Genomic DNA, 12417 nt, shown 5'->3' with positions numbered 1-12417 from the left:
TTATATTATTTGTAACTCTTGGATCAAATCCAAATTTTGACATTTCGAATGACTAACATTTGTAAGCACCAGTGATGGTAGTAGAGCTGAATTTAAATAAAGTCCGAGTGTCAAATGATACAAATAGACAAACTGAAAGGCTACTCATGGAAAAATATATAACAGTACTAAATATGCAAAAGAAAACAGGAAACAATCTTATCTACAAGAACTGTACAACTTGCAGCTTTTTAAAAGTCACATTCTTGTGGGCACAAATTCACCAACTAAATATAATCTAATTAACATATTCCTTCTACACAGTTGAAACAAGAACTTCATTCCAGAAAAAGAAAATACTTCAAAGCGCAAGATTAAAACCATGAGCAACTATATCAGAACCTACTGAATTTTTTTTTATTAATAAAGTTCTTTTCATATAAAGATAAAAACTATGAGACCTGGTTTGCTTTTCAGCAGTATGAAGGAAAATTATGAGCAACCTAGATAGCATATGAAAAGCAGAGACATTACTTTGCCAACAAAGGTCCGTCTAGTCAAGGCTATGGTTTTTCCTGTGGTCATGTATGGATGTGAGAGTTGGACTGTGCAGAAAGCTGAGCGCTGAAGAATTGATGCTTTTGAACTGTGGTGTTGGAGAAGACTCTTGAGAGTCCCTTGGACTGCAAGGAGATCCAACCAGCCCATTCTAAAGGAGATCAGCCCTGGGTGTTCTTTGCAAGGAATGATGCTAAAGCTGAAACTCCAGTACTTTGGCCACCTCGTGCGAAGAGTTGACTCATTGGAAAAGACTCTGATGCTGGGAGGGATTGGGGGCAGGAGGAGAAGGGGACGACAGAGGATGAGATGGCTGGATGCCATCACCGACTCGATGGATGTGAGTTTGAGTGAATTTCGGGAGTTGGTGATGGACAGGGAGGCCTGGCGTGCTGTAGTTCATGGCGTCGCAAAGAGTCAGACACGACTGAGTGACTGAACTGAACTGAAGGGGACAAGAGAAAATGAGATGGTTGGATGGCACTACTGACTCGATGGACACTAGTTTGAGCAAGCTTCGAGAGTTGGTGATAGACAGAAAGGCCCGGCGTGCTGCAGTCCATGCGATAGCAAAGAGTCGGACATGAATGAGCGACTGAACTGAACTGAATGGACTGTGCTCATCTACAGCATATAGCTGCTCAACTTCATGTGTCAACTACCTAACAAATTTACAAATACTTAAATAACTCTCATGAAGGTTTAAGAGCATTAAAATCATATGTGTTATACTGTTTATACTGTGCATCCATATATTCAAACAAGAAATAAAGAGAGCAACCAAAGAAAACCTCAAGTACTATCATACTCACATGTCAGAGAACATGACAGAGAGAAATGCCCATAAGACAAGACTCCTTCACTCAAGGAGTCTGGGATTCAGCAGTGCAGAAGGGAGTAAGAAGTGACTGTGGCAGAGGTGCCAAGACCAAGACAGGAAAACGACTCATGAACAGTATAAAAAACTAAATGACTGAGTACTAAACTACAAAATATAAAGGGTAAATTTAGAGAAAACGAAGATAACAGTCGCCCTGACAAAAAAAGTAGGCACTGAACTGGTCTCAAAGAAGTAGAGAAGCATTTGAAAAAATAAACAAAAAAGATCAACATCTCTGTCTCTGTCCCTCTTGTTCTCTCTCTCAATGTTACCATATACTTAAAATTTTTCATATGAAATACCAGAGGCAAATGTATGCAAAAATCAAAAAAGTAATCTGAAAGACAATTGGCCCAGAAAAGGGAAAATAAATGAAGTAGTAAACAGAGAGAAAATTATCCACATAGAAAAAAAGAAAAATCTTAACAACCATACATGTTGTATATCAATAAATGTTCGCATTATTTTGATTAGCCTGAACCCATTATTAGAGGGAAAATGAAATTGTTATAATCTCATTTCCACAGTAAGAGACTGACAAAACAAGTTTAAACAACAAAACTATATGAGATTTTCTGACTGAGATTTTCTGACTCCCAGCCCTACATGTATCCATGACAATACTACACACTATTTTATGTGTTAAGTATTTTACACTGGACTGACTTCATCACCAACCTCAATTTCTTATAACCAAAAACATTAGAATGCTACTGGAAAAAAAAAAAAAAGAAGCAGCCGCCCATCTTAAAGTAAGTATGCTGTAATACACAAGAGCCAAATGGGTCTCAGTTAAGACCAAAAAACTTTAACAACCAGAATGGTGGCCTTTCCAGTAAATTGCTATGTTACTATTCCAGAACTATTCCTCTAGCCAACAGGCCACTCTAATGGGAAGACAAGGAGAGGGTACTCCCCAAGCAACCAAGTTCAGAGCTGCAGTCACAGTCCCATAAACAGAACTTCTTCATTGTTTATCTAAATTATTTTGATTGTATGCTGACAGCTACCTAGAGACTGAAAGTCAAAGAAAAATAATAAATATAAATGAAACACTATAAAATAAACACAATAATGAAATGTACAAGTTACTATGCCATACAGTTATTAGTTTCAAACTTATAAAGGTTTCTCAGGAATCATAGTTAATATTACTTTTTACACCTAAACTCTGGAGAAGGCAATGGCACCCCACTCCAGTACTCTTGCTTGGAAAATCCCATGGACGGAGGAGCCTGGTAGGCTACAGTCCATAGGGTCATAAAGAGTCGGACACAATTGAGCAAATTCACTTCATTCACTTCATACTTTATCACTGGAGAAGGAAATGGCAACCCACTCCAGTATTCTTGCCTGGAGAATCCCATGGACAGAGGAGCCTGGCGGGCCATGGTCCATGGGGTCGCAGAGAGTCAGACACGACTAAAGTGACTAAGCACGCACACCTAAACTAAAATTTTTCTTAAGTTGATAATATCATATTAATTTAAATGGTTATCCATGTACCCAAACCTAAATTAATATTCATCACAAACTGAAAAACACTCATTGGTCAAGCACCTGAGAATCATGATCCCTTACATTCTCTCTCACTTTTTTCTCTTTTCCAACATCTAAAGGCAAAAGAGTCTCACACTCTTCCATTACACTCCTACCTAAAAACCCTGAGCAGCAGCCAGGTCCCACCCCCTTCCGTGGGGATCCACCACTGAATTAACTGACTACCTGTTCAGAATACAGAAGGGTGTAACTAAGTTTTCTTTCAATATTTTTATCTGTGTTTTCATGTGTGACTGAGAGGAGTAGGGAAAAGGAGTTCTAAACGGAGGCACAAAAGAGCCAAACAACCTTCAGCCGTCTAAGGCAGCTGCGGCACAGTACGAAAGCCACGTACCTGAAGTGGAAGGGTCGTAAGCCCAGCTCTGCCACTTAACATTTCTTAGTGAGTGAGTTCTTTCGCTTAGCAACTCACCCTGCCATGTCCAGCCTAGCAGACTCCTTGATAATGCTCTCAAACACCTCCACTAAACAGCCATGTATTTGTGGATGTGTTCAATGGATCACTATTTCTACTTACCTTTGGATAGGGTGGCTCAGATGGTAAAGCGTCTGTCTACAATGCGGGAGACCTGGGTTCGATCCCTGGAATGGGAAGATCCCCTGGAGAAGGAAATGGCAATCCACTCCAGGACTATTGCCTGAAAAATCCCATGGACAGAGGAGCCTGGTAGGCTACAGTCCATAGGGTCGCAAAGAGTCAGACATGACTGAGCAACATCACCATTTAATAGGCTCATATAAGAGCCTATCACCAAGGAAATAATGGTCGTGGATATCAAGAGCAAAACACAAACTGGGAACAGTGTTTTATCAGTAATATTCAGAAAACCAATAATGAATAATAACACTCACTAAAACTACCTCATTAGCCACTCACGAATTTATTATTTTTAATTCTCTGAAAATGTTATCAGTTCATACAGAGAACATGGTCTTTTATGTATTGTTACCAATCTATTTCAATGACTACAGATCATGCTAATTAAAAACATTTGACCAACAAACTGGTATATTCTAATAGGATTAGACACCATTTAATTTTAATTACATTTCACTAGTAACTGTAAAAAAGGCTATACAAATTTCTATAACTTGCCAAAAATTAAATTTTACAAAGTTCTGGGCTTCCCTGGTGGCTCAGATGGTAAAGAATCCGCCTGGAATGTGCAAGACCTGGGTTCGATCCCTGGGTTGGGAAGATACCTAGAGGAGTGCATGGCAACCCACTCCAGGATTCTCGCCTGGAGAATCCCATGGACAGAGGAGCCTGGCGGGCTACAGTCCATGGGGTCACAAAGAGTCGGACACGACTAAGGCAACTAAGCACAGCATAGCACATACAGTGTTTTACTGCTTCCGCCACAAAGTTTTATCTAAGAGCTGAAAGCAGTATTAACTTTTACCAAGCAAAAGAATCTGCCTACAATGGAGAGGAGACTCAGGTTTGATCCCTGTGTCAGGAAGATCCTGGGGAGAAATCTACTCCAGTTTTCCTGCCTGGGAAATCCTATGAACAGGAGTCTGGCAGGCTACAGTTCATGAGGTCACAAAAAGTCAGACATGACTGAATGACTAAATAACAACTCCTCCTTAAATACATTTAATAAACAGTATTAATGTATTATTAAAATTATTTCCACTGGAGAATACATATCAGTATTTTCCCAACTGATCAGCATAATTGTATTTGAAGTGCTATTCTAAATTACTGGATAAACTAGAAAGAAAACTAAAAGTTAATTATAGTATCTTGAAATATCTGGGATCAAACCAAATGTTAGAGAACTCAAGTAAAACAACAAAATGAAACATATTCTTTGGAGATACAGAACAAAAAAATAAGACTTCTGGAATTCTTATTAACACTAAGACAATAAACTAAATTCTGAAACAATTCCTAGAAATGTTAATACCAGAAATGACTCTTCTCCCCAAAGATAAATTTATGCAAAATAAGTATGTCTTAAAAGCCAACTCAAACAGTGCTAAAGTGAAAATAAAAGACATCTGAAGATAACTTTACTGTCTCAAAATTTTATTAAAGCACTAGGAGAAAATTTAAGGTTAAAGTAAAAACATGAATCCAAGTAAATATGAAGATAAAAATAAGAGAAAAAAAACTGATGAAACACTACTGGAACAGAAGGGGGAAGAGGATTCTAACTAACCAAAGATGAAAATAACAGGGAAAAAAAAAAAAAAAAGTAACTCATGTGCAAAAACATTTTTGGAATCTGCATTGAAAATTAATCATATAGAGCAATTACTATAAATACGAGGTCCCATCCACTGTACTAAAGCATGAAGAACTTATATCACATTTTTCCATGCACACTCAATGAAGACTTTTCCTTCACTATAAATCAACAAAAGGTTTTTGTTGGTGCAATTTACTATGCCTATTCTCAGCCCTAGGGATATTTTTGTACCCAATCTCAAATTGGAAATGGGATGCTATCTGTCCTCAAAATGTTGAGTTATTGGCAGAAACATAGCTCCATGTCTAATAAGAACTTTTATGCTCCACTACATGTCTTTTAAGTGGTATTCTTGTTTAGATGTAACAGAGATCTGTATATTTTAAAATATAAATAAGAACTTATGGGATACATTGCTCATTGATATAACACATCTGAACCACCATTACCCATATCACTCCTAGCACTGAAGAGGAAAATATAGATACTGCTCCACCACTTGGCCACTTCCTGCTAGCTACTTCTGCCCAAACTCCTCGTAGGAGCCCAAAGGGAAATCTATTACCATTGCTGCAAAAGCTCATAATTTGTAGACCACTGATAAATGTACTGAGGAGGACTGATACAACAGAGGCAACTGCAACACTTATTGTCAGCCACACAATGGGGACTGCCTGCACAGGCAGAAAACTAAGGCCCAACATCTCTGCTCCCTAGTGTACTGACTGCCCTGTATAATCCTTGGGGCTGCAAATATAATGGGATTTCACTCCTATGATTAGGTTAACTTTAAGAAAGTTAACTTATGAGGAGGAATTATCCAAGTGAGCTTGAACTAACCACATAAACCCTTTAAATTTGGGTCTAGAAATGAAAGACAATTTTTAATGGATCTCTACTGCCTATAATCACAAGAGCTGCCTACTCCACCAGCTTTTTAGGAACTTCTGTAACCTAGCCCCAATCCTACCAATACAAAAAGAAAAGAAAAAAATTACATTATCGCAGGTCAAATAGTAATGCTTTATCAGAAAGTTAAATATAAGTTTAACTACTTAAGACTCCAAACCTAGCATATTATTAATAATTCTGTTAGGCACGATTGCTCAGTACTCCTAAAATTCAAGTTTGTATCACATACTTCATTTTTTAAAGATTCCATTCTAGAGAACTACCTAGACTGTGTTTAGCATGCAAGCTACAGTCCAGCTGATCAATACCAGCAGTTAAGTGCTAGACCACCAGGACAAATTAAGACTGAGGATATTCAATGTACCGTTTCTGCTCTAAGTTTTCACTAGTTCAATGCAACTGATTTCCTTGTTTTGTAAAGTATCACCTAAAGATTCTAAGCTCTGTACCACATGGAAGGTATTTACTTAGCACTTATGAATGCCATTTCTTAATAGTCACTTTGCCAAAGAATATATATTCTGAGATGAGAGACAAATTAGGCAAAAAGCCCCTGCTCATTACTGCTCTTCAGCTCCCAAGGAACACCTAAATGCCTAGGGGATTCAGTCCTCATACTGTTACCAGGCAATACTGCATGAAGACCTAAAATCAATAGGCTGGTGTGGGAGAACTTTCTCAGATGTTGTGAGGATTCAAAGTTGGGTTAGCACTTAAAAGATCCTGAGAGTAAGTGATGCCTTAAATTTTGTGCTCCTGGTGCCTCCTTTCTTCACATATACTCCTGGCCCGGAGCTCAGCCAGGAATACTGCTAAACATCCTACAGAGCAGAGCAGAGCTTCCCACAACAAAGATTAAGCTGGCCCAAAATGGTAATAGTGCTAAAGTTAAGAAATCTTGGTATAAAAGGAAGAACGCTAAATTAGAATCCCACCTGTATAATTTATCACCTAAATGACTTTCAGCAAATTATGTAACTTCTCAAAGTTTCCTCATGTATAAAATGGATAACATGCTCATGTTGAAGGATTTAGGAGGATAAATTGAAATAGAAACATTTAGACACTTTACAAATGTTTAGTTTCCATTCTTCAGAGTGAGTACAAAAATCTTCTCTATCAGACTTGGAGCCCTGGACCTCTCAAAGATTACTTCAAAATATGAATGACACATGGTACTGTAACTGATTTATTTTCTGAATCTCCAATCAAAGTCTAAGCAACTTGAAGGCAGTTCAGTTCAGTCGCTCAGTCGTGTCCGACTCTCTGAGACCCCATGGACCCCAGAGTTCTTACCTTATTAGACCTAGTATACTCAGCCTCTACAACAAAGTAAGCACTGAGTAAACATCTTTTAAATGACCAAATGGGCAAATAAGCTCTAAGTTATCTACCCAACATAATAAAGCAGTCATCATGTTGCACAGTGGAAAATTACCAAAGAATGTAAAAAACATAACTCATGTCATGAAGAAGTTTTGAAATAGTAAGAGATATCTAACAACAAAACAAAATATGTAGACAGATTTAACAATAGGTACTCAAAAAAGCACCTGGGTAAAATTCACATGAACAGCTGAAGTCACAAACGAGTATTAGTGGGACGCATGAAAGATTAGAATTAAACAGATTTAATCAGGGAAAGGCCTGTGTTTAATTACTATAATCCTTCAGAGTACCTGCTGCTAGTATCTTCCAAAAGGCAATGGTGCAACACACTTAAAATAACATCAAAACGACAAGTGATATCATTTGTCATTTTAGCAGTACTCAGCCAAATTTCATAATTCAGATGATGGTAGTATATTTTAACAGGTTCAAACGTCAGTTTAAGCAATTTTTAAAAACACATTAGATTTTAATAGAAGTTTACCAAATTCCTGACATCCACAATCCATTTTAACTATTTTAAATGCTCTGAGACAGAATAAGACCAAAAACGATGATGCTCAACTGTCTGAATATGCTGCTGAAAAAGCTGAGCTCAAGCATACCCAAAGTGTGTTAGAAGCAACTTTTAAAATGCACAAATATAACAATTTTTTTAAACCAACAATTTTAGAAAAATAGTAGTTCCTATCTAAAGTTTATACAAATATAAGACACTGAGTTTGCAAATGTCAGCAGTTTTAAGATCCCTTTCTAAAGTAATAGTCTCCTTCTGCTTTGCTTGGTATCTTAATTTGCCTTTAGTTTCAAAACTAAGTTTGCCAACACTATTCCTCTCAAAACCTCAGGAATTCCATTACTAGTTTTAAACTAAATTAAAGGAAAATAGACCCATTCAACCCATGGCAGAAGTATGCACAAAGTGTTTGTTGATGCTCATAAATAGACTGAGAAATTTAGACATGTCTGAAGGACAACGGCTCTATAGTCAACTTTGGTTTGCTCCGCCATGGAATCAAATAGGAAGAGAATTATTGCTACCACTTCAAGTGAGACCCGCACAGATACCTTTAAACCAACTGAGATACACTACACAGAACATTCTCTTTAAATCAGAGCCTTAGCGTACATTTCCACTTCAGGGAAGAATGGTTAGAGTACTCTTTAAAAAAGTACACGTGGAGCCAAGGTGTTAGCAGAATCTCCCCCAAAACAATGCTCAAAATGCCCTCAACACTGCCCCCCTCACCTCAAAAAAAGAACAAACTATAAACACCTGACAAAAAGATGGTTCTCTGTCTTACCACTGGAAACCTTTTCCATTTTATATCGCTAGTCTCAGATTCTATAAATCTTCCTGACAATTACAGGTATTTTCATACTCAGCCCTCTCGGTGATTTCCTTCAGATCGTAATTCATCTCAACACACCTGAATCCCAGGTATCAAGATCCTGTGAAAGGGACTAGTAAAAGAAGAAAGTACTTGAAAGAAAGGCAAAGAAAATCCCATTTCCTGGCTCCTTCTCTTACCCTGTCCCAGTACTACAGAGTAGAAACAAATGGAAGGAATAAAAGCACCTTAAGCTCATTCTATTGCTGTTTCTCCTTTTTTTAAGCTCGAACTCATTCATTCCTCCCCAAGCATCACCCTATCTAATTCCTACTCTCCTGTCTCAGGTCATGGAATTCACCAAGGCCTAGATTTTGGGTAGACTTAGTTCCCTAAGAGAGGACAGCAATTGGATGAATGAATCTCCAGTGTTATAAAGGGTGATTCCAGTATATTGTGATATAACAGGTTACAAACATTTTTTATTACCAGACCTAATAAGCTAAACACCCATTTTTATGATTTACGGGGGGTAGGGGTGTGATGTGGAGGCTCCTAATCCCAAATTCCCTATTTTTTTAACTCTCCATTTCCTCCACCCCCAGCCTCTAGCCAGTCTTTTTTAAACAATTCATTTGCAAGATAGAGGCTACCTATATAAAAGTCAGTGATTGCTAATAATTTACACCAATACACTTTTCACAGATGAAACAAGTGAAAGCTAGCAGTTTGTGAAACATAAACTATGCTTCAGTTAGTTGCTCAGACGTGTCTGACTCTTTGCAACCCCACAGACGGCAGAAGGCCAGGCCCCCCTGTCCATCGCCAACTCCCAGAGTTTACTCAAATTCATGTCCATTGAGTCGGGGATGCCATCCAACCATCTCATCCTGTGTCATCCCCTTCTCCTCCAGCCCTCAATCTTTCCCAGCATCAGGGTCTTTTCCAATGAGTCAGTTCTTCCCATCAGGTGGCCAAAGATCTGTGTATTCTTGCCACATCTTAATATCTTCTGCTTCCGTTAGATCCATACCATTTCTCTCCTTTATTGTGCCCATCTTTGCATGAAATGTTCGCTTGGTATCTCTAATTTTCTTGAAGAGATCTCTAGTCTTTCCCATTCTATTGTTTTCCTCTATTTCTTTGCATTGATTACTGAGGAAGGCTTTCTTATCTCTCCTTGCTATTCTTTGGAACTCTGCATTCCAATGGGTATGCTATGCTATGCTAAGTCACTTCAGTCATGTCCGACTCTGTGCGACCCCATAGACGGCAGCCCACTAGGCTCCCCTGTCCCTGGGATTCTCCAGGCAAGAACACTGGAGTAGGTTGCCATTTCCTTCCCCAGTGCGTGAAAGTGAAAAGTGAAAGTGAAGTCGCTCAGTCGTGTCCCACTCCTAGTGACCCCATGGACTGCAGCCTACCAGGCTCCTCGGTCCATGGGATTTTCCAGGCAAGAGTACTGGAGTGGGGTGCCATTGCCTTCTCCGTCAAATGGGTATATCTTTCCTTTTCTCCTTTGCCTTTCACTTCTCTTCTATTCACAGCTATTTGTAAGGCCTCCTCAGACAACCATTTTGCCTTTTTGCATTTCTTTTCCTTGGGGATAGTCTTGATCCCTGCCTCCTGTACAATGTCACAAACCTCCATCCACAGTTCTTCAGGCAGTCTATCAGAACTAATCCCTTGAATCTATTTCTCACTTCCACTGTACAGTTGTAAGGGATTTGATTTAGGTCATACCTGAATGGTCTGGTGGTTTTCCCTACTTTCTTCAATTTCAGTCTGAATTTGGCAACAAAGAGTTCCCAGTCTTGTTTTTGCTGACTGTATAGAACTTCTCCATCTTTGGCTGCAGAGAATATAATCAATCTGATTTCGGTATTGACCATCTGGTGATGTCCATGCATAGAGTCTTCTCATGTTGTTGGAAGAGGGTGTTTGCTATGACCAGTGCATTCTCTTGGCAAAACGCTTACTAGCCTTTGCCCTGCTTCATTGTGTACTCCAACGCTAAATTTGCCTGTTACTCCAGGTATTTCCTGACTTCCTACTTTTGCATTCCAGTCCCCTAGAATGAAAAGGACATCTTTTTTGGGTGTTAGTTCTAGAAGGTCTTATAGGTCTTCATAGAACTGTTCAATTTCAACTTCTTCAGCGTTACTGGTCAGGGCATAGACTTGGATTACTGTGACACTGAATGGTTTGCCTTGGAAATGAACAGAGATCATTCTGTCCTTTTTGAGATTGCATCCAAATACTGCATTTCAGACTCTTCTGTTGACTATGACGGCTACTTACGATGCTTACAACCAGGTAATTAATAAAAAGAAAGAAAATAAATCTGGTTATAAAGAGCATAGCAACAACTAGTGATCATACTTTGGCAAAGAACATATGATAATACCAATATTCTAACTTCTGAGATCAATTTACCATGAAGAATAATTTGGCAATACCTATCAAAGTTTTAATGCACAGATTTATTTGGCAAACAAATTTTACTTCTAAAATTTAAAATACTGATTTATTTATACAGGTGTGATATATGTATACAATACTCTGCTGTACTATTTATAAAAGCAAAAGATAAGCTATATGTCAATCAAAAAGGGAATGTACAGTATATTCAAAACAATGAATACCATGTAACCAATAAAAAGAGCAGATATGGCTGTAAATGTAAGAAGAAACTTGCTACAAGCAGTAGTTGCCTTGGGGGGGGGGGGGAGGGGCGGGGACCTAGTAGAGAGGAAGGCAGGAAATGAGGCCTGCTTTCACAGTAAACCCTTCTGCAGCTTTCTTTAAGTTTTAAATCATGTACATATATTGCCCTTTTATTAAAAATGAGTAAGTTGAGCCTCTCTGGTGGTTCAGTGATTAAGAATCCACCTGCCAGCTCAGGGGACACGGGTTCAATCCCTGCTCCAGGAAGATTCCACATCACAAGGCAGCTAAGCCAATGTGCTGCAGCTACTGAAGCCCATGAGCCCAGAGTACATGCTCTGCAACAAGAAGCCCAGGCGATGAGAAATCTTCACACTTCCACTTGAGAGTAGCCCCTCGAAGACCCAGCACAGCCAAAAATAAAATAAATAAATGAGTTAAAATTTTATTAAAGAATTTAGACAATTCTCTCTGATCCTCTGATGCATAAACAGTTTTACTTTCCTCATCTGTTGTTGTTGTTCCGTTACTAAGTCATGTCCCACTCTTTGCAACCCCAGGAAATGCAGTACACCAGGCTCCCCTGTCCTTCACTATCTCCCGGAGCTTGCTCAAATTCATGTCCGTTTAATCAAAGATATTATCTAACCATCTAATTCTCTGCCACCCCCTGCGCCTCCTGCCTTCAATCTTTCCCAGCATCAGGGTCTTTTCCAATGAGTCTGCTCTACGAATCAGGTGGCCAAAGTATTGGAGCTTCAGCTTCAGCATCAGTCCTTCCAATGAATATTCAGGGTTGATTTCTTTTAGGACTGACTGGTTTGATCTCCTTACTGTTCAAGGGATTCTCAAGTGTCTTCTCCAGCACCACAGTTCAAAAGGGTCAATTCTTCAGTGCTCAGCCTTCCTTATGGCCCAACTCTTACATCCATAAAAAGACTAC

At 38.9% G+C, this 12417-nt stretch overlaps 1 protein-coding gene and 1 pseudogene across 10 annotated transcripts in view; one reads left to right on the top strand and one right to left on the bottom strand.

Annotated features, from left to right (window-relative positions):
* LOC129649486 (E3 ubiquitin-protein ligase MARCHF6-like) overlaps positions 1 to 12417 on the top strand; it is a 36170-nt pseudogene that overhangs the window by 2928 nt on the left and 20825 nt on the right.
* The window catches only part of FRS2 (fibroblast growth factor receptor substrate 2), a 105197-nt gene that overhangs the window by 72177 nt on the left and 20603 nt on the right, over positions 1 to 12417 (bottom strand). The window contains exon 1 of one of the 10 annotated variants that reach the window (XM_055580326.1): positions 8907 to 9025. The exons of 7 other annotated variants lie outside the window; for them this stretch is intronic. The gene's annotated coding sequence lies outside the window, so the exon portion shown is untranslated. Of the gene's footprint in view, positions 1 to 3494; positions 4079 to 8544; positions 8866 to 8906; positions 9026 to 12417 lie in introns of those variants that run through there. 2 more of the 10 variants (XM_055580343.1, XM_055580334.1) reach the window with 2 other exon arrangements.

Source organism: Bubalus kerabau, chromosome 1 (assembly GCF_029407905.1).
Source record: "Bubalus kerabau isolate K-KA32 ecotype Philippines breed swamp buffalo chromosome 1, PCC_UOA_SB_1v2, whole genome shotgun sequence".
Classification (NCBI taxonomy): Eukaryota; Metazoa; Chordata; class Mammalia; order Artiodactyla; family Bovidae; genus Bubalus; species Bubalus kerabau.
Note: the sequence above shows the minus strand (reverse complement) of the source record. Positions and strands in the feature narration are given on the sequence as shown.